The 19220-nt window shown below is 32.2% G+C and overlaps 1 long non-coding RNA gene across 1 annotated transcript in view; it reads left to right on the top strand.

The window, feature by feature from the left end:
* LOC107515495 overlaps positions 1-19220 on the top strand; it is a 184649-nt gene that overhangs the window by 32641 nt on the left and 132788 nt on the right. The window contains exon 3 of the long non-coding RNA XR_004951448.1: positions 7795-7914. This is a non-coding gene — a long non-coding RNA (uncharacterized LOC107515495). The remainder of the gene's footprint in view (positions 1-7794; positions 7915-19220) is intronic.

Here is a 19220-nt window from a genome sequence, read left to right as displayed (position 1 = left end):
TCTTAACATAGCTTCTATAGTGGTTACAAAGAGAAAATGCAATTATCATCAGTATTTTGAACCACTATACTAAAATATACTGGTCTAAAGTTAACCACTCTGAGAACTGCTCTCTAAATTTGATTTGTTGAAGCATATAATACCATCTTTCGTGACATAATAATTATCCACTTAAAATTGGAATTTCTTTTCCTATTAATAAGCAATGTTCTTTTTAAATATAGCCTTGACACTTAAAGGTATACAAAGTTTATTAGTTCTTTCTTTAATGTACTCAAAAAATTCCATTAAGCAACACAATACTTTAATAAACACTTTCACACTTCTCTCAAGTTGAATAATTATACTATTAAAGAGATTTTTGAAACTATGAACAAGAAATAAGTTGGCCCCACTTGAGTAGATTATTTAAAAAGTCAAGATTTTTTTTGTCTTCAGAAGTGAAGTATAATTTTGTTACCGCAAGTAACCTTAGGCATTTCTCAACTGCATTTGTTAAAGAGAATAAATGGGTCTTTGAATGTAAGAGAACTAAAATACTTACTGGTTAAAAAAGTTATAAATATACTTCAGTTGCTCAGTTCAAAAAGTATAATTACTGAAGGAAGAAAACAATTTCATGAAAATGATTTCAGTGCAAATAGGACATCAGATACTCTGAACATTATGCAGAATATAAGTAGGGTACTCAATACCTTCCAATCAATCATGCTTTGCTTCAGCTTTGTATAAACATGTCTGCACCTTCACATGAAACAGTCACCAAAAGGTGTATTATCTTCACTAGAAACAATACAGATTTTCTTATTAACTCCTAACAATATGAGACACTGCAAATACTTCTGAAGTTTCATCTGGATAATATTTTATTCCCAATACCTTATAAAAGGGAGACATTTTTACAAGAAAAATATCATAGTAGCAAAAGAAAGAATCACTTCTGTATTATTATTATTTATATGCTTAACTATACCATAAAAAAGGCATTTAGATCTTTGATAATAACTGTATATCAAAATCAATTATATATATATATAATTTTTACTCAATTTCTTCCTGGAAATTGAAAATTTGCTTGCAATTTTGGAATCTGAAAATGCTTCTGATAATAGTACTTTTAAACAATCACAAGCTAAAAGGCTGATAATATATAGTCCTGAAGGTTATTGCAACTTCTTTTTAAATTATTTTATCTTCTTATGAATTTATCCATTAATTTTCTTTGTTACTTTCTTTGCTACTAATTTAATAAATCATATATCTGACATGCTTAGCTCTTAATATATTCTGGCTTACATCTATCTTTCCATTGTTTTTGATATTGAATAAGTAGTTGCATACTGTACAAATTACTCCAGAAGGACTTTTTTTCTTATTAATGTTTGCTGTTCAGAAAATCCATTTCTAGAATGTAAGTTTGCAGGGGCTCACCTTCATGCAGTCACTCAGGAACTTGTGCTGCTTCTGGCTGGTGGCTCCACAATCGCCTAAAGCCTGGACTCCTCCATTGTCTAAAGAGGAAAACAAAGACATTATAAGTGATCATGCAGTTTTTGAAAGACCAAGCCTGGGTGCAGCATTTATCACTTCTGGCAATGTTCCTGTACAGCAAAGGCCGTGAAGTGTAGTCAAACTGTGAACCCGTGATGGTAGAGAAATGGAGTTTGGAAAGCATGGCCAAAATAGAGACAGCAACATGCTGATGTACATGAGAGAAATACAAGGATCTGAATAATCTTGTTACTGGTAATTTATTTGAGCCTCATAATATAGCAGTTAATTTTCTGTGTGTACTGTAATCACATTTGACAGATGAACTGAGGACGTAAGTGAATTGCTTAAGGTTATTCATTTTGACAAGGACATGACCAAAATATTGTCTAGGCACTGTGAACCTAAATCCACGGTTCTTGATTTTTATATCCACATATGTACCTTGACTGGAATCTTGTTTCATTAGAATGTGCTTAAAACGTTGAAGTTAACTAACTTGTCAGTCCATGAAAATTCTTACATTTTTAATATTTTCAAAGTTAAACTTTTATTGTACAGTGTTTTGAGGATGCAACGAGATAATTCATTGATTTAGTGTTTTGCAGATTATTCTTAACTGCTTTTCAAGAGATTAATAATGCTTTTGATTTCTGAATAAAGTTTGTTTAGCAAAATACATTTTTCTCTACCTCATTGGTTATGTAAATGTTTCCAATGTCTTAAAATTTTTTTAAAATTATGTGCTTGCTTACATTATACCTTTCTTAAGGGATCTTCTGAAAGGATTAACTCTGCCCTCACCTTTATGAATTAACAAGTTTTAGGCAAATGCTTTGTATATTTAAAATTTTTCTAAGTTATTAATAACTAAGAGTTAGATTATAGATAACACTCATATTTGATTTCAAGAAGCAGTAATTTTATAAATGGCAATACTGGATATTTTTATGTGGAGTATCTTGGTGATACTATTAATTAATAAACTTGGAAACTGCTGAGCAAAAGCCAGTAAAAGTTATTTTATCCTTTAGGGTTTTTTTTTTTTTTTTTTTTTTTTTTTGTTAACATTGGATAATCCTAGGATATTTGCTTTTAGCTAATGTATATTTACTGGATTTTTATGAAAGGCACTCAGGAAAAGGCCAATAACTCAGACTGGTAGTGAGACCAATTACACATTGTAATTAATGTTTATTTTCAAAGCTAGTTAAACATTCCTATTGAAACTTTGCAACAAATTTTGTTTTTATTGTTATTTTTGTGTTTATCTGAGTAGACTAAGATAATTGACTTTTCATGAATGTTACCATTCTGATTCTCTGAACTAGAATTAGGAGATAAGCTTTGGAAATTTGTTTCTTAAAATTTCTTTAAACATTTTTCTAAGTGATTTCTGTGGTTTTATGCTTTCCTGTAGAGATATTCACAGAAATTAGGAACATTAAGATACTCTACATTTTCTGCTCCTTTAAAATCTAAATGTGTAGGTCACCAAATGTAAAACAGCTGTTCACTGTTTTGAGCAATTTTTTTTTAATGTTAAATTTACTGTATAAAAAGAATTGGAGTATTTCAAGAGGAAGATCGTATTTACCACCTTAAATTCTGCAAAGAAGTAATGTAAGATGATGACCAGAGAATCTTTTGTAGAGAGTGGCCATTAGCAGCTGACAGTCTCCAAATTATTACATATTCCAGCATGATGAAAAGATACTTGAGTTGCCAGATAAAAATACAGGACACTTAGTTACATTCATCAGATGAATAGTGAAAAAGTTTTAGTATAAATATGTGTTGCCAATTATTTTTTGTTTATCTGAAATTCAAATGTGACTGGAAACCCTGTATTTTTGTTTGTTTTGTATGACAACTATAAGATATATTGACCTCTTATTCTCAGTGTTAGCTTTCAAATTTGGGAGTCAGGGAGTGACTAATAGTTTAGGTCATTTCCCCTTTTTGGTCTTCAAAGTCCGTTGCCTGTATAAGGAGTTGCATTTTTTTAGAACAATAACTGGCCCAAGAGTGGCAGGTAGGAGGGAGGAATGGATGAGGAGCTAAACAGATTTAGAGTTAGGTACACAGAAGACAGCAAAATAGTCATAATTATGTTTTGAGCTTTGTTTTCTAGCTTGATTCTAAGGCCCAGTCCCATTTGTTGTCTTCAGTTTTCTAAGGTACTTTAGTATCCTTAAATTAATTACTTAATTTGATTCAAGACAGATTTGCAACCAAAAAATCTTTACATTATTTTAATGATAATTTTAGGTACTAAAACTTACTGCCACAATATCTTCCCATTGACAGTATTCATTATTTTATTTTAAAATAATAGGACCTTAAAACTTCCAGTGCCACAATATCTTCCCATTGACAGTATTCATTATTTTATTTTAAAATAATAGGACCTTAAAACTTCCAGTGCTCCCTATAGACCCCTTCTCTGTTCAATCAAAGATTTGGGATTTATCAGTACATCTTGTGAGAGGAAAAGAACCTTGATCCTATGCAAACCTGGCAAAAAGCAGTGCTGTAGCAGGAAAGACAAGTCCTGTTCATCTGTGACTCTTTAGTATAATGTATGGCCTCTTTAGCCAGTTGAAGAACATGCTTCACTTTTCTGACTAAAATTGGTACCATTCAAAGGAAATACATCTATACAGAATGAATATATTCTATATGGAATATTTAGAAACCAATATCTTATATAATACACTGCTTGGCATGCTTTACAGAAGTAAATCAAGAGGAAGGTAGTCTTTGACTTTGTGATATGCGGAATTGCTATATGGAGTAATTTTTTAAATGTTTGCCTTTAATATGGCTCATGAAATTTAAAATCTTGCTCCTTGCCAGAGGGTAGATCATTTTCTCCAGAATATCAGAAAGAGTAAATACATTTTTCTGAGCTCTGACATGAAGCTGTAATTCATAGAATTAAAGATGAGAGAGTTGGTCTTTGTAGTCACCTTACATTTACTGCTCAGTTATATAAAGTAAAATGCTTCAAAATTGTATATATAATATGCTATTATGAATAATGTATGGTTCATATATTGCTTACATGAGTGAAATAAACTTTTGCCATCCTGTGCTAGTCATCACTGCTGATAATCACAGGTAAGGAGAAACAATTAGAAGCATAGACATACTGTTAGAATTTTGTAGTGTCTGCTATTAAGAAGTCAGTGTAAAACCAATGAATGATTTCAACTAATAAAGTTGAATCTAGTAGTTGGATTTACTTAAAACTAAATGCATTGAATTGTTAGAGTTTGTTTGAATATGGTATTGTAATAGAAATGGAGACATTTGGAATGCTCACTTCGATAATTCACCGTATAGTATATAAACTTCTACAGTGTAAATCTGAGAGCTCATAAAGACCAACTTCTTTAGTTATGTTCCCCAGAAGCCAAAATTTCAAATTTGTAAACTTTCAGATTTAAAATTGAAATTCTAAACTCTAGAGTAGGTTAGATTATGTTTAGCACATTTATATGTCTTTATAAATTAAAGATAATATATCTAGGACAGCTTAATGACCGTGACCTGGCTAACTTTAAATAATCAAGAGCAAATTGACTGATTATATCTTTTTGAAAAATATTATTTTTATTTTTCAATTATGGTTGGATATAATATTACATTAGTTTCAGGTGTAAAGCATAGTAGTTAGACATTTATATAGCTTATTAAGTGATAATCTTGGTAAATCGTCTGACACCATACAAAGTTATTACAATATTATCAACTATATTCCTTATGCTATACTTTATATCCCCATGACTATTTTGTAGCTATTAATTTGTACTTCTTAATTCCTTCCCTTTCATCACCTACCCTTTCAACCCTACTCCCATGTGGAAACCATCAAAATATTCTCTGTATCTATGAGTTGGTTTCTGTTTTGTTTGTTTCTTTTGTTCTTTAGATTCCACATGTAGGTGAAATCATATGGCACTTGTCTTTTTACTTCTGACTTACTTCATTCAGCACAATACCCTCTGGGACCATCCACGTTGTTGCAGATGGCAGAATTCCAGTCTTTTTTTATGGCTGAATAGTATTCCACTATATATTCCTCTTCTTTATCTAATCATCTACTGATTGTCACCCACGTTGCCTCCACATCTTGGCTATTGTAAATAATGCTGCAATGAACATATAGATTCACATGTCCCTTCGAAATAGTGTTTTGGGTTTCTTTGGACAAATACCCAGAAGTGAGAATATTATGTCCTTCTTTGTCTCTTGAGATAGTCTTTGTTTTAGAGTCTATTTCATCTGTCTGATATAAGTATTACTACCCAGCCTTTCCCCCCCCCATTTTCATTAAATATCTTTTATCATGCCTTTACTTTTAGTCTGTGTGTGTCTTTTGATGTGAAATGAGTCTCTCGTAAGGGTCATGTTTTCTTATATATTCAGGCATCCTGTGTTTTGATTGGAGCATTTAGTCCATTTACTTTTAAAGTAATTATTGATAGATATGTAGTTATTGCCATTTTATTATTCATATTTTTTATCTTTTTTCCCCCCTCCTACTTCTTAAAGAAGTCCCTTTAACATTTCTTGTAATAATGATTTGGTGATGATGAATTCTTTTAGCTTTTACTTGTCTAGGAAGTTTTTTATTTGTCCATGAATTCTAAATGATAGCTTTGCTGGATAAAGTAATCTAGGTTATAGGTCCTTGCTTTTTTATAACTTCGAATATTTTGTGCCAGTCCCTTCTGGCCTGCAAAGTTTCTGTTGAGAAATCAGCTGCCAGTCTTATGGCAGCTCCCTTGGAGGTGACTAACTGCCTTTCTCTTGCAGCTTTTAATATTCTTTGTATTTAACATTTGGCATTTTAACTACCATGTTTCTTGATGTGGGCCTCTTTGGATTGATCCTATTTGTGACTCTTTGAGCTTCCTGGGGTTGTATGTCTATTTTCTTTGCCAAATTATGGAAGTTTTCCATCACTATGTTTTCAAATAGGTTTTCAATTCCTTGCTCTCTCTCTTCTCTTTATGATACCCCATATGATGAGAATGTTAGTACACTTGATATTGTCCCTTCAACTATTTTTATTTTTTAAGATTCTTTTTCTTGTTGTTCTGATTGAGTGTTTTCTGTTACCTTATTTTCCAAACTGCTGATATCAATTCTCTGCTTTATCTAATCTCCTATTGATTCCCTCTAACCCTATCTTTTAAAAGCTTTTCTACACTTGATACATTCCTACTAACAGAAATCTTCAACACTTTTCATATCATACATCATAACTGCATACACACACAGTTAGGAGTGGAATCTCTGGGTCATATGGTAAGTGAAGGAACCAAACTCTTCCCCAAAATGGTTGTGCTTTATGTTTCTACCTGCAGTGTATGAGAGCTTCCTTCCCTCCACATCCTCACCAACATTGGATATGGTTAGTCATTTTAGTCATTTTAATACATATATAATGTTATCTCATTGTAGTTTTTATTGGTACTTTCCTAATGACTAATGATGCACATCATTTTGTATACTTATTTGCTATCCATATAACTTCTTTGGTGAAGTATCTGTTCAAATATTTTATCTATTTTCGACTGGGCTGTTTATTTTCTGATTATTACTTTCTAAGAGTTCAATATATAATCTTGATACAAATTTTTTATCAGCTATAACATTTGTAGATATTTTCTTCTAGGGGCTTGTATTTTTACTATCTTTTAAAATGGACAAGTTCTAAAAGTCTGATATATCAATTTGTTTTTAGTTTTATATATTGTGGACTTTGTGTCATCTCTAAGAAATGTTTGCAGAACCCAAGGAAAAATATTTTCTCATGTATTTTCCCCTAAAATTTTTGTAGTTGAAATACTGAATATACAAATGGACACTAGCCAGACCATATATAAAAGCAGAACTCTTACTCACACAACTACAGCATCCAGTACAGAAAGGCAAACCATGACCCATGTAAAAATAAGCCAGAAGTGGTAAGGACTTGGTCCATAACTTCCAACTTCTCTCATTTTTGCACCTATATCTAACTCATCATCAACTGGAGAAAGCCAAATATGTTCCCCAAAACAATCGCATAGGATGCCCCATTTCTAGTTAGCTTGCCTCTTACTTCTCTATGCCAACAACTTCAAGTGAAAGCATACTTGAGCCTTCCTTTTTTTCCATTATAAAGCTTTTTCACTCCCCTGCCTGTCTTTGAGTCTGTGCTAAAGGCAACTGATGGTGGCTGACACCTTTGTTATAGTGAGCTCTGAGTTAATAACTTCATTTGGTCGTCTTTGTTAATTTCCACAGTTTTCCTGGAGGTTCCACCAAGATACCATCTGCACTGCATTTGCCTTCCACCAGGCATGATACCTACAGAAGCCCCTTCTGCCTTGCTGTTAGTGGTTTATTGAGTCTGCACCCAAAGTGGTAAGTCAGCACTGTCTCTGAAATCCTCTTTCTTTGCATTGAATTCCTTTATCAATAACCTGCGGTCAATTTTCCATTTGACCTCTGGGTTTTGTTATTGGTTCCTGTTTGTTTGGCATCCTTTGTGGAATCAGGCATTCCTTTTTATCTCTTTGCTCCCTTTTGTGTTAATTTCATGTTGTGCTATTTAAAAGATTTTGTCATGAGCAGAATCACAATGTAGAACATTGGCATAGGCCCTATAAGCCTGTTTAAGCTGGTTTCACAGAATGGTGAGTTTGCTTTTCTACCTGAATTGATGTCCATTTGAACAGATTTTGCTGTAAGTCATCAATAACACCAGACGTGGTTCTATTTTCATCTTGAGTTTTTTTGTCTTGAGGCCTTGGCTTTGATCTAGAGAGAGTGTCCTCTCTAGTTCTCTGCCTGCTGGGGGATGCAGATGGTCAGGTCTATGGTCAGAGATGGCCAACTATAATACAGGAGTCCTGAGACACAAGGTCCACAAGCATCATATTCCTGGTGATAGTTGCCAGCTCTTATGGTTCTTCTAAGTCTGAATCTTCTCCTCTTCCAGGAAAAACTCCTTATGTGTACAACACTAATTCTTGAGCTTCTCTTTCTAAATGGCATAACTTCACTAAGAATAATTTGAATCTTCAGTGGCCACTCTGGGGAACATTTGACTTGAACAAAATTGTTCCTTTGAGGAGTGCCTTAGAAAAGTAAAGGAATAAGATTTCTTAAGACCAGTTGGGCAGCAGTTTTGATTTGTATGCAGAGGACTCTGAATGAAATTCTGAATCACAAATTCCTTCACTAAAAGATTCTATGCTCAAAGCTAATTAGTAATTATCAAAGTAGACTCTTTCTCTAGAAAATCCACCCTCTCTGTGCCCTTCAGTTGCCTCTCTGTACCCAGCTTTTTCTTTTCCTCTATCCTTCTGATATCTTTTCTGTACCTCAGTTGACTTCTCTCTCCTCTTTCCCTTGTCCAGATCCATTACCTTTAATCAACAACTCTCTTAAAACCCCAAAATGCCAGTTATCTCTAAAGATCCATCTCTTCCAAAATCCAAATACAAAGGCAAATGTAGAATTTAAACCTTGGATTTGAGCTGAATTAAAAGCTATACTTAAAGATTTCTCTAAACCCCTAAAATATCAGAAAATGTTTATAGAAAAATCTAGAATTATTTTCAATGCACGTAACCTGGAGTTATCTAATCTATATCAACTTGTTGGTCAGAAACTCAAATGCTAAATCTAGATAGCAAAAGCTGATTGGACTGTCTCAGAAGGGGACCTGCAGGATTCACTCTTTCCATAATATACCTGAGAGTTCCCCCCCCCCCCAAAAAAAAGGGTCCAAAATGTAAAGTATCCTAAAAGCCAGACTTGAAACATTTTTTTTAAAAATCCATCAGGCTATAATTTTGTTATGCAAATAGAAAAAAAATGAGATTATAGGAGATGTTTGAGGATAGAGTATAAAATACCTTCCAAAAACATTCAGGAGTTAACTTTCTGAGCTGAAGCTGGACCATTTAGCATTATTTTCTAGTCTCCCTCATGTAAATTGTAGATATTTGACCTCACAGTTTTGGCTATCTAGAATGAAGGCAAAGTTCAGGGCTATGTTGTGAATCATGAATTAAGGATGATGGAATCATGGGATAGAATGACTCTGGGTTACTAATCTGGACTTGGAGGAGAACTGGCCATCATTCAGGAATACCTGTTTAGATTTCAGGGTGTGAGGAATAAATTTTTATTTCGTTACATCACTGACCCTTCAGAGTCTGTTGTGACAATTAGAGTTACCTTTAGGAATAGACTCCCTCATACCTAATTTCATATTATACTATTTTATGTGTAAAGAAAATTTAGGTCTGGGATAAATGAATTGCTCACAAACATTCAGCTTCTATGTGGAAAATCTGGGATTCACAGCTGGTCTTTCTCAATTTATATTTTTGGTGCTTTTTCTTATACCAGGTCGTCAAAGATGCTACTTTCATTTAGTGTTTAAAATCTCAGGCCCTAGACTGAGAGGGGCAGCATTTGAATAAAGACACTAAACCATACCAGTGGTATGAACTTTAATTATTTAACTCCTCCAAGGCTCTTTTTATTTGAAAGTGATAATAGCTCCTAGCCTGTGTTGTGAGGATTAAGAGAGATAATTCAAATTAAAAGCTTACTATTGAGATTTAATGTAATGCTAATAAGTGATGACATAATAGCAGTCCTTTTGGTGCTTAATGTTGAGCTTTCTAAACATTTATGAATTTGAAACTTTCCGTTATGAGTCTTTTCTCCTTTCTTCTGGTTTTAGTACTAGCTTTTTATATGTCATTAATTTTCAAACTTGACACAAAATTACCAATGTAATTTTCTTCTCTATTAAACACACAAATCTCAAAGTAAAAGTTATATGCAGAAATTTATGGAATAAAAATGGAAAGTTCTCTTTATCCTAGTCTTTTCATCCATGGGAATTTATGTTATTACATTGTAATAATAGGAGTACAATATATATATTATATATATAAAGAGAGTGTATGTATGTTAATTTTTATTTTAAGCGAAATATATGAAAAAGTAAATGTGTAATTTTATTATTTGATAAGAAGCTTTTTAAATAATAAGCAAATTATCTTGTAGAAAAAGTAAGAAGAATTTCAAAATTTATGCTGAAATGGCTTAAAAAGAGAAAAGGGTGCAGACTGTTAAAATTTTGAGCTGTTTTCCTCATCAAGTTTATGGAGCCATATCTTCTGTTAATAATTCTGTGTTGAAATGAACACATCAAAAGAAAAAAAAATGTGAAAAAAAAAGAAGGGTGGATGGTCTGAGGATGAGTTTCCAAAATGTAAAGCAGTATATTCAGATTGTGGTCTTTGTAACCACCATGGTACACCATGACCATGGTCAACAACAGCAGAAGGTGAAGGTGCAGCCCATCAGCTTCATCTTCAGATACTTGCAAAATAAATCCTGAATTCAGATTTGGCTCTATGAGTGAGTGAATATGCAGATAGAGAAAATGCTTTTCATTTCTTTATGTGGAATTAAGTTACTGTATCGTGTCCTTTCATTTCATCCTGATGGAATTCCTTTAATGTTTCTTGTAGGGCAGGTCTCCGAGGGACCAATGTCTCTATTTTTGTCTATTTGGAAACATCTGCATAAATCTCAATTTCTCCTTCATTTTTGGAAGATAATCTTAACAGTTATAGAATTCTTGATTTGGATATATTTGAGTTTATCTTACTTGAAGTTCTCTGATTTTTGCATGTGTAGATTAATGTTTTTTTTTTTTAAATCAAATTTGAAAAAGATTCAGTCTTTATTTCCTTACTTAATCTTTCTGCTGTATCTCTTGTACCTCTCCTTTTGGGACCTCCGTGATATGTATGTCATTATGTTTGACAATGTCATCGAATGATATTATTTAATCTATCTCAAAGGTCATTGATGCTTCTGCCAGGTCAAATATGTTGTTGAACCCTGTAGTGAGTTTCTTTTTTTTCTTTTTTAAATTTTAGATTCTATTCTTTTAAGAATTTCTCTTTGGTTCTCTTTTATAATTTTTGTGTCATTATTGACATTTTGTATTTGGTAAAATTTTCCATATTTCCTTTAATTATTTAGACACGATTTCTTTATTATTTAAAAATATTTATACTTTAAATATAGAGTTCATATTTAAAGTCTTTATCTAATAGATTTTATATCTAGGCTGTCAGAGAGACAGCTTTTAGTAACTGCTTTTTTTCCTATGAGTGTGAATCATATGTTTTTGTTTTTCTGTACCACATAATATTTTGTTAAAATATATTGTGTGCCAACTCTGAAAATAAGAAACCTACTTTAGATGTGTCGTTGCTTTCTTTTCATTGTTGTTTATTTAATTTTCCAGACTAATCTATAAATTCTGTATTCTTTGTTGTATGTAGTCACTGAAATCTCTGATCAGTTTACATAGTCACCAGTTAATGCTTGGACAGATATTTTCTTAATTTATTTGAAGCAGTAAGTCACCCAGATTTGCCACTGGGCTCTTTGTGTATATGTTGAGGCAAACTTTCAACACTTTGGCCGGCTGTGCCTTCACTTTCTGCTTTTGCAGATTTATCAAGCCAGGTAGAAATAAGAGATTGTGGCCTTTTATGTCTTTCTTTAGCATGCACATATTTATCCTCATTTTATGATATTTTTTGATCCCTAAGAAAATATCAGAGTTCTTCAAAGCCTCTTATTGATCTCACATTACCCAGGTTTTTCTTTTAAGTTTCTTGGTCAGCCAATTTTTAGCTCCACTGCAATAACTACCTTAGGAAGTCCTGGTGTTAAAAAATTGAAGCCGATTGTTTATGATAAATGCTCTGGGATAGACTATTTAAAGAAAGCGAGCTCTGATTGGGTTAAAGTAAAGATAAAGTTTGATAATGAAGCCTTTCAGGGAACTTCCAAGCATGTGAAATAGAATTCTCTGGGGATGGACCTTTTTGGTGGATTCTAATCCTGTTCTTCCCACTCCAGGGTTTATTCGAATGCTCAGTTTCTCAGTTTTGATAATTGTAAGTCTGTTCACTTTTAAAGCTACCACAGATCTGTGGAGAGGAAAAAGGAATAGTCTAGTTAAAATGCCATAGAGTTGACTGTTTTTAATGAATTCAGTTATTTTGCTTGAATAAATGCTGCTTTAATTTTTGTAAGCTTTTTTCCAAGTTATGAAAAAGTTGTTTTAGAGAATTCTTTCTACTATATAATTATTTTTATGTAGGAACGGATTTTCAGAAGTCCTTATTCTACCATTTTGAAGTGTTTCTCCCCCAAATATATTTTAAATGTTTGGGATAATCTAGGTTTTAAGAAGGTTATTTACTGGGACACTTGCTAATTACCAGCTAGAAAGAATTTAATTTGATTACCCTGTGGTGTCAACTGACATCTTGAGATGTCATGGGTGAGCTGCCCTAGATGAGCTTCTGGTTAATTGTCAGATCTATGGTACTTGAATTGCCAAATCTCAATTTGTAGCAGAAGATGAAAATGCTACTTTATTTATTTGTAAGATATATTCAAAATGCAAATTTATTAGTGCCAGAGTCTTTACTCCTTTTCTTCCAATATGAATAATGAATGAATAAATGCATTTTAAATAAGCAAATACATATTACTCTTTATATTTTTTGCATTGACATAGCTTAATTGTAGAGAATTAAATTAAAATGATAGATTTTATTAAAGCACACTAACTTTAATAATTAAATTTATGTTTAATCTCTATGTTTACTTTATTATTATATTTTCACTTGACAAATGGTAAAAATTCAAATCACTGTGTGAAATAATTATGTTAGAACCACAAAACTATAGTTATTAAAGCTGTAAAACTCTTAGGAATATGTGGCGAGAAAGGATAGTCATTAGTATGGGAACTATTTATTTATGAAATTTCTCAAAATATCCTTAGAATGTAAGGCTTTAGTATAGCTCATCAGTTCAGAGAAAATCTTATTTAAAATAATGACCTAGAATGTGCTTGTTTTTCATTCTCTATTAGAACATTTGTTTATTATTCAACTCAAAAAAATGTTTCTTTCTGGGGAATGGTAGAAATGCTATTGCTTATCTTTTATTCATAAATGTATCAGTACAACAATTTCCAGGGTATTTGGAAAATTTGATATTATACCAATAATAATCTATAGCATTTCAGTTACCAAATGAACATATTCTTTCTGCATACTGATTGAGAAGTGATCTGTAATAAAACTTTTTAAAAATTTGAGTTTCACAATAATGGCACCTGAGCACTAGCTTATATAATCACATTAGAGTCAATTTTTCTCTTACTGTAAATGAGGTCACTTCTTCAGCAACAATATTTTGATTTTAATAGCCTCTTACTAACTATGCAACCTTGGACAACTTGCAGATTTATAGAATCTCAGAGATAAAAGGAATTTTAAAGATTATATTACTCAGTTATTCGCAGAGTTCATAGATCTTTCCTTTTTTCTCGGTACTCTCACAGAGTAGTCATTCTGCTTTTGCTTTTAAATATTTTAGTAATAGAGAACTCAGTTGACCTAGTGAACTCAAATTGGTTTTAGACAACCCTGAATTTTAAGAATTCTTTTTTCAATATGTTCTTTTGAATCAACTCCCTTCCTTTGAAAATAGAATTATTTTAAGGATAAAATACATGGTGCATGTATAAAATATAGTATATATACAAAGCAAAGCTGCGACATACCTTTAAAATACTCTTGCTGCATCCCATATAGTAAACCATATTATTATTCGGGAATATTTGCTTCTGTTCTCTGGGAGAAAATTATACTTCATTGATCATTGATATTAGTCTTGGCCAAGTGATTTGCTTTGGCCTATGCATAAGAATCTAGGTGACATGTGTCACTTTGGAGAAACTGAAAGCTAGCACCTGGTCCCCCATGTTCCTTTTCCCTTACTATCTCAGGACTAGCAATGCTACAGATAGAATGTGCTTTGACTGACTGAATCCAGTAATGAAGACCATATGGAGCAGAACTTTAGCTGGCTCAAAAATGTACCTGTAACATAATTCACTGAGAAATTTTTTGATTGTTACCAAACATAACCTCATGTATCTGCTTCAATGCAAACTTTCTCCTTTCTGTAAAGGCTTGCTTTTCAGATTTATATTCTCGCAGGCTTCTTGTCACTGTGAGGCCCATTTTCTCTGCCGATTCCAAATGAACTTGAATATGAAGCAGGTGAGAAAGTGAAAATTTCTGAGCAGTACATTTAACATTTCAGTTACGTTGCTGATTCAAGTAGGTGTTTATTGGATAAATTGAGAAACTTTTCTCTAAATGATGGAAATTTATTGAACTTGTAGTTCTTTTTTTTCTAACTGAAGAGAAACAAATAAAGCAAATCTTCCAGTTTGTGTGGTAAATATATCATAATGTATGGTGTCAGGCCTAGGGAGCAGAGTTTAGCACAATGGGGTTAAATAATTTCTTTATAATAAATCAGAAACACTTTAAAATGGAAATTCTTCTCAAATGATAAGAATGTTTAAAATTCATTACAGATCTCAAATTTGAATATAAGAGTATTGAAAACTGCAGGTCCTTTGGGGAAAAAAATGAGGCACAATAGATGATGATGACAATAAAGATACTATTATAATACATTTATTAAGCATTTGCTATGACTTTTACATGCATTTTTTTATTTCAATCTCAAATAGGCTGTGAAGTATACATCATTATTAACCTTATATATAAAATTTAGGCTTATAGAGGCTATGAAATTTACTCAATATAACACTATGATTAAGTGATAGAATCAGACAATGGGCCCAATGCTGTTTCAGTGCAAACTATAGAGCTCAGAAATGAAATGTTGTGTTGTTTTCTTTCTAAAATGTAGAATTATATTAATATAAAGAGTAGCACTCTGTGCAGGTAAGAACTCAGGGTGCCTGGTTGTCTTGCCAGAGCTTCTTTTAAAAAGTGAAGGATCTCTGACTATTCTAAGATTGTGTGTGTGTGTGTGTGTGTGTGTGTGTGTGTGCGCGCGCGCGCGCGCTTACATATAAACAACCCTAGAATGTTTTTCTCTTACAGACTTTGTTAGGAACAAACTGTCTTAGAGGTCCATCCCTGTTTTTCTACTTAACCCCTGAAACTGTGCTTATTTGATTTTTTCCCATTTCATTATGCCCTTTAGTTATGTTAATATAATGTTATTTGAATAAAAATACAAGGGTATAGTATAATTTTTGTCTTCTTTTTTTTTTTTTTGCCATTTCTCTATTGCTAACACTTAAAACGATGTGTGTTATATAATAGTATCTTTAAATATTTGTTGAATAAATATATGAATTACTAACCTCTGAGGAACAATTAGCTCAGTTTCTGTACATAATTCTATGACGAGCCTCCTGCCTAATCACATATTTCAATAGTAGTGTCAACAAAATGTCAATTGGGCCATTAGTTGGCTTGTGTACCTAGTTGAATGGCCCCACTGTAAACAAAAACATTGGCTATTCAGATGTTAGTTTTCTAAAGGGAGTATTTCATGTATTTAAGGCCCCAGTAGAATGAATGCAAACATTTTTTAATAGTAAAGAGAAAGGGGGGAATTTAATACTCCAGAATGATGTCAACAAAATTTCTCAAGTAAGAAATTGTATGAAGATGAGTTAACAAATGAATTAGCTGGAAGTATGTATAAAGATGCAGCATGGGAACCCACCTTCTTCAGAAACTCCAGAGACTAGGCTTGGTGTAAATTGATTCAAAGAGTGGAAATGAGAAGTAAGACTCAAAAGAACAGGATTAACTGGACCTCTGCAGGATAGCTATGCACTTCAGCCACCTTACCTACTTTTCCTTTCTTTATGCATTCTGGCCTTTACATTAACATTAATACAAAATCAACATAATGAAAACAAACACAAGCAAGTAAAAAATAACCAGGGGGTTTCTCTGTAAAGAAATTTAAATAACTACCCTGGATGAGCTAGAGATATAAGGTAGGAATTGCTGTTTTAGAGTACAGAGCTCCTCAGAGGATACCTGAGGTTGTAGGGAAGAGATTGATTCCTCAGCTGGCTTCCAGATTCTGCACCTAAGGCAAACCTCCCAGTCCACAAGCCCCTCTCAGGTAAATTTGGAAGTTCCCCTGAGCTTTTCCAATTAAGGAAGAGGTGAACAGAGAAACAAAGCTATTAACATCTAAGTGAGTGAAACACAAACGAATACCTAGAATAATATTTTTTTTTGTTTAGTTTTTGAGCATAGGAACAACTTAAGATCTTCAGGCAGATGAAAAGGATGGAAGTTAATGCACCAAGTAACTTACCTTAGAGAACATATAATGCAAGACAGAGAAGAGAAAAAAAATCCCTACCCTCAGAGTTATTTAAGATGATATTGTATTAACAAAAAGCGAGTTATGGTAGAAAAATAACACATAATGCCTCTTCAGGATTACAAATACAATTGCTAATGTTTAAACGTTTATTACATGAGTGAAAAATTAAGTTTAGGAAAAGTTCCTGACCATTAACCCAAAACACAAAGAATTGACAGTTTTAGAAAGATAGAAATTCAAAAGATCTATTGCGGAACAGAGATCTTGAAAGAGAGAACAGTAAAAATGAAAGGGAAGACTTACTCAAGTAAATAACAGGACATTATGAATAAGGACATGTCATTTTAGATCTAAAAAGGATTTTTACAAAATATAGTTCTAGACACAGTATGATAACATTTTTAAATTCCAAGAGGAAAAAAAAAATAATTCTGAAAAATTTTGAAAACAAAATCATCCGTAAAGAAAAGATAATCCCACAACACGGCATGTCAGAATTTAGTGATAAAAATTTTTTCAAACTACTTTGAAAAATTATTTTAAGGTTACAATTATTTGTTCATAAAAATTTCAATCAAATATAAAGATAAAAGGATTCAGAAAATGTAACTCATAAGCATATTGTCTGAGGAATTACCGGAGGTTGGATTCTAGACATGCAAGGTAGAAAACAATGAAGGGAAGACAGAGATTGTAGGAAATAGTGTCACTGATTCAACAATAGCTTAAGTATCAGGTTATAAGGGGATTATAGTATATAGCTGGCAAGGCAACAGAGTCATTTCATGGTTGATCAAAAGGTTGGAAAAGAGAGATTTGGGACAATATATGTATTAAAAATGTGATAAGTTCGAAAATTTGATACAGCGCTTTATGCTTTAGTCAGTAAGAAAAAAAAATGATTAAAGGTGATTAGAGACATACAAGGAAAGGAGGAAATGTGCAGTTCAGTTATGATCCAAGTAAGAAGTAAAATAAAATATGGCACGGTCAATTGATAAGTTGTGGAAAATAAGATCCACTTTACTTTGCATGCAGGAACAGTTTCCTTCAAATAGCCTAGCTTCCTGAATTTAGACCCTTAGGAAAGATCATGCAGTGCTAACAAACTCTGAGGCTGATGGGATCATTATTGGTATTGATATGTAATGTGACCTCTGTTTATTGGTTTTAAATTTTAAGATGACTATTTACTCAAAATATGTAACATGTTTTTGTTTATGAAGAAATGTATATGTTAACCTTAGCTATGTAAAAATAAAGGCAAAATTGATAGAAACTGTGAATCAAATAGCTAGTAGATTTCAAAGGAAGGAGTAAAATAGTAATTTACAAAATGAACAGCTAGAAATGATTGCCTAAACTAGATAGCAAAATAAAATTTAAGCATATTATTTAATTTTATTAAGTGAACCAATAGAGAAATAAAAATTAGTTCAAAAATAAGAGAAGAGAAGGAGGTATAAGATCATATGATAGAAACAAATATTTAAAAGTTTTCATCTTTGAGGTGCTACACTGGTGCTTCTGTTTAAAACCTTTATCTCTTTACTTGATTGAATTGCCAGTTAGATCTAGTATTCTCTTTCAAAAGTGTCATTATTTATGTTCATTCTTCGTGGTAAGAACAGTCTCAAGCATATATAGTTTGGATTTCTCAATTGAAAATGGACAGTGAGCACGATATTTTTATTATAAATAGGCTCACAGAAATATTCTATCTTTTATAGGAGAAGTTTAACCTATTAATAAAACCTGTCCTAAACAAAAGGTGTTTGGCAGCTACTAATTGATTGAATTATTTTGTTTTTGATTCGTTCAACTCTTTGAGTGTCTTCGGACACAGCCAGTAATAACATGGAAAAAAAGAAAAAAAACATCGTTTCTATGTCAGTGGTCAATAACAGAAATACAATGAGACTTAAAATGGTCATAATTCTCAGGTCAGCACAATAGAATGTTTCAAAACATAAGCCTCTTTTCCATCTTTAGAGCATGTCAGTAATCTACTGCCCTAAAAGCTGCCTCAAGGTTTGAAGCTGTATTTTTAGTAAGACAATTATTCACCTATAAAGAGATTTTATTTCATGTATTTGAAAGGCTGCCAAGAGTTGACATTTTATATTTGTCTAGCATTTGGTAAGATATTATTTCTTTGTTAGAATTTATGGGAGGAAAAAAAAAGCTATAAAAATTCAATCTCACATGAAATTGTTTGAAACTGCCTTTTAGTTGGCTGAATAAATAGATTATTGATTTTACTCTTTCATAAAATGAAAGCTTAATGAACAAAATCATATAGTGTTCATTTCTGGGAAAAGATATCTATATATCTATATAGATAGATTTATAGATATCCTTCCCTTGTAAAAAAAGTTAGTATTTATATACCATATTTATAAGCTATTATGATGTTA

This window comes from Rousettus aegyptiacus, unplaced genomic scaffold (genome assembly GCF_014176215.1).
Source record: "Rousettus aegyptiacus isolate mRouAeg1 unplaced genomic scaffold, mRouAeg1.p scaffold_m13_p_6, whole genome shotgun sequence".
NCBI lineage: Eukaryota > Metazoa > Chordata > Mammalia > Chiroptera > Pteropodidae > Rousettus > Rousettus aegyptiacus.
Note: the sequence above shows the minus strand (reverse complement) of the source record. Positions and strands in the feature narration are given on the sequence as shown.